Below are 4,907 nucleotides of genomic sequence, written 5' to 3'. Positions count from 1 at the left end.
ATAATTTAGTGCATTTTTTGGTAACTAGTTAAAAAAAATACGTAAATTTGATTTATTAATCAATTGGCATTAATTTATCGTATTTAATTTTTTCCGCAGATTACATTCATGATTACATTTTTCATTATGTAAAAGCTAGCGAAATCAAAAGTGAGTAATTGTCTATAGTTATAAATTTAAAAAACCTCTACGTAGTTTAATAAAAATTTTAATAAAAAATAAAATTTGATTTTAGATTTACTTCAAGATATGGAAATTCTGAAATTAATGATAATTTATATGATGTTGGTGATGATTATTCTGATTATAATAACGTGTTTCTCGTGGGCGCTTTTATGGAGCTACAAGAAGAAGGTATGGAGCATTGAAAACGGGGACATAGATCCGTACTCAAAAAAAAAAATGCATTCATTAAAAGTAAAATTACAATATTTAGAGTTATTTTTAGTTATAATATGCACTGTCTTAAATAACAGTAATTTTAGCGTCGGTATCATGTGCCGCGCTCTTGAGTGCAACACTTTATTATTCTTACAATTGTCTAGCTTTCATTTTAGGAAAGTAATTTATCGATCACGGCTAATCATCGAAAACGAAATCTTAGGTACGATGAAAAAAAAACTTTGAATAGTATCGCGAAATTTATATGTCAACATTATGTATCTACTTTATCGTGTTTTTAAAATTCTTATAATCTGTTGTACTGCAAATAGGTAACTTCCGTTCTTTTCCAAAAAAGACCTGACTTTCCCTGATAATGATAATAGGTTGTCACAAAATGTGTATTACAATACATAATAGATATCATATTAGTAATATAGCAACGATTACGATAGAAATATCGTCCTTGGTTTCAACTATTTAATATACAGTAAAAGCCGCTTATTAGAAACACTTTGGGACCAAGGTGAATTGTGTCAATTAACTGATTGTTTCTAATAAGCGATTGAAAAAAAAAAATGAATAATAGGTACGCGAAAAAAATATGTATGTATGTATGTACCTATATTGTATAATTTAAAAAAGTATGCACAATTGTGTATATTTTACGATATTATGTAAAATATTTATCATTTGTAATTTGTTTTTTTACGTCGAGTAACTCCATGACCATATTTTCATACGAGTAATATTGCCCCTTTATCTTTGTCACTTATGTTGAGTGCGTATGTGTGTTCAGGTAGAGCTCCAAAATAAAGCCCAGTCTCGTCCGCATTGAAAATATCAGAGCGTGTGTATTGGGCTAGCAAATCGGTCAAATGAGTTTCAAACCACAAATGGTCGCATGAAAATTGGCTAAAATCTTAGCGTTTAGACATTTTTAGATTTTTAGAAAAAGGAAACACTAATAATCTTTACATACGCACGCTGAAGCTAAACTACAAACGGTACGACCAGTACGTACAGAAAGAGCATTCTCGCGATAAATTACAGTAAAAATAAACGTAACGACAGCAAAGATAAAATTGAAGTACATTGGTTATCGCTAGATAATCGGTGTATATGTCAACTGACCTTCTCCCAATTGTTTCAAATAACCGATGTGATGTTTCAATAATCCGATTTATTTTCAATGTTCTAATATACGGCCGATCCGTCCCGAGACATTTTGTTTCAATAACACGATTGTATCAATTATCCGTGTTTCTAATAAGCGGCTTCTACTGTATTATGTGCTATTATAAAAGCGTTATTTTGCACTTAAATAATGATAATATTATATTAATGCTCTAATATCAGGAATGTTTGAGATTATTTTTTAATTATATTTACTATAAATATTCATGAAATTTATACTCACCTTAATACTCTTTTATGAGATTAAAATGTATTACACATATTATATAATAGTACCTATGATTAAATGATAAATAATAAATATTATAAAAATAGACACGGGGAGGTACTGGTCATCAACTGTGTGCCTGAATTAATTACTTTTCGACATATATATAGCATTTGTATAGTATATTTAAAAGTATAGATTATTCTAAAAATTGGGTGTGTTTTTCTTTTGCCCAGTTCAAAGATAACGAGGTCAGTATTATAACCAAATCAACAGACACACCTTTAACTGAGACAACGATAACAGCTCAGACAATGGCAAGCTCATCGTGCAATCACCAGACCTGCCACACACCTGTCTCGTTACCGAACAAGCTGCCCTACGAAACCAAGGATTTTACTGGTTAACTGGCTACGACAACTTGGGAATGTGGAAAATGTCCCCTGTGTTAACTGCCAAATTTTAACTGGCGTTACTTATTAAACATATGATGAATATTTTAGATAAGTACCACTCATCTATATGGCTATATAATAGTATGATAAATTAAGTACAGTTATTTTTTTTTTAATAGTAATAATTATTTATTATTATTATAAAATAATACAATACTTCTTAATCATATATTCTATATTATATTACATAATATTATTTATACTTACACTTCACCTACAATAATAAACAAACTAACATCAGAAAAAAAGAAGAAAAACAAAAAAAAAAAAACATTAGATCTAATAATGAATACTTATATGTACAACAATTATTAAAATTAGCTTTAGTAATAGTTCTTAAGTATTTTTTCACTTTAAAGTAAAATAATTAAACAATGTAAACCATAGATAATTAAATTTTCAGTCTATAATTATTTTAATAATTAATTTTTTTATAATATACTATGACTTTATGTTTATTAAACATATTTTTCGATTAAGAAAATTTTATTAAATAAAAAAAAAGTTATAAAAATATCTTTGAATAATTGTTTTTTATATTAAAAACTCACAGGTATTAAACTAAATTCATCATAATTGTATTTGGTAAATCAAGATTTATTTTTTTATTAAAGCAGATACGAATAGCTTTATTTTACTGTATATTTTCCATATTACCCCCCTGTACAAATATTTCATGTCAACATATTAGTACACAACAGTATTGCATATATAGTACATATTTGTAGCAGATTACAGCATATTTTAAGAATATATTACTATAGTATCTTTTATTTTTTGATTTTAAAATAATGTAAATTGAATTTTGATAAATTTTCTTTAAATAAAAGGACAAGATGAATCATTTGGTTATGATTTCAAAATAATCCAATGAATATTGAGAGTGTTATTAAGCTTTCAATTTTGTAAATGTATATTCTGTGCTACAATTTGGATAATAAAAAGGTGTTCGATTTTAGAAGCTCTGGAAAAAATATATTGAACTTAGTGTTAATTAATCATTAAATAGAAGAAAGACATAAATATTTTGGTATTGGTTTGAAGGTGATCCATTGAATATTGAGTGTGGAATTAAGAATTTAGTTTTGAAAATGTAAAAAAGTGGTGTATTTTGCATAAAAAATGATGTTTTAATTTTTAGAAGCTCTTTAAAAAACATATTAAATTTGATGTTAATTAATCATTAAACAGAAAGTAGTGACGAATCTTTTGGTTTCAGTTTCAAGATGATCCAATGAATATTAAATGTTCTATAAGTAATTTAACACAAAACTTTTGCTTATTCAAAGTAACTTTAATACAAAAAGAAGCTTATTACTATTAAAACATGTTTGAAAAAAAATATATTTGCAGTTTACTTCACCTATTATATTATCTAATCGCCATTAAAATATTTATCTAGGACATTGTCGCATAACCAAATTTTTTTGATCAGACATCTGTATGAAAAAATCGAACATTCCTGAAACAAAAAAAAAAACTTAACAACATAAAAATGTTATTTTTTAAGATAATACTTACAAAAAGAATTGTCAATTATCTTAATTTTTAATGTAAAATCATTAACTGTGAGTCTCAATGAATACCTCGATTCTTTCCATTGACACAAGACATTTATCTTAAAATAAATATAATAGTGAACACGAACATTCACACATTATATGAACTTTGAAGAAAATCACAGACAGCTCACAGAAGTATACGATAATAAATTCCCCTTCTATAAGATATTTTTTTTCTAGCTAACCTAAACAAAAGAGCAGATTACATTCTATTATAATATCAAAACAATTTTTTAAACGTTTTAGTTTTGAAACGGTTTACGACTAATAGAAACATTAGATTTAACCATATATTTATTCTATTTGAAAAATAGTCTTGTACATCGTAAGAAATAACACAAAATAAGCTTTGCTTTTGTATGGTCATTACAAATCTGTTTCCAAATTAACTTTAACACCTATGATTAGGTGTCTTGAAAATTTATAAATACATGACACGCTTAAATATGGAATGATAAAATGCGCTAATTTCAACTATAAAAATAAATAAAATTATATGTTAATAAGACAGAGAAGAAACAAAATGACTATTTTTAAACTAAAATAGATTATAGATGATAATGATAGAGGTCAGCATTGACTGTGTTTATTCTATAGTCGTAAGTGGATACATTATCAAAATAATAATTATTCATATGGATAGTACAAATTAATGTTGTTAAGGAAATGCATTAATGAAGGCTCCAAGTAAATAAAAGAAATACATTTAGACCAATCAATATATATAATACATATTAATTATATTATAAATGTAATCATTATTCATTAATTACTTTTTCATATGATGGTAAAAGTTTAGATGCTATAATATTATTAAAATACATTATTCATAATATTATGATAAATTCAAAATAATATTATTATTTATTTATATAGGTATAAATTGTATGAAAGTTAAGCATATTACTCTATCCATGTGTGCCAAAATAGTTTTTAAGAATTATTCATGACACTACTATATCAAATTTGTATTAAAATAGTGTAGAAAAGTCATAGAGAGATGACCCACGTGATTTTCCTGTTTCGTAGGCCTATCGCCATCTTATATTGAAGAATAAAACAAAATTGAGGCAATACGTATAACTGAATCTTAAGTACACCGGT

Source organism: Melanaphis sacchari, unplaced genomic scaffold (genome assembly GCF_002803265.2).
Source record: "Melanaphis sacchari strain LSU unplaced genomic scaffold, SCAv2.0 Contig177_pilon_pilon, whole genome shotgun sequence".
NCBI lineage: Eukaryota > Metazoa > Arthropoda > Insecta > Hemiptera > Aphididae > Melanaphis > Melanaphis sacchari.
This window is presented reverse-complemented; position numbering follows the sequence as displayed.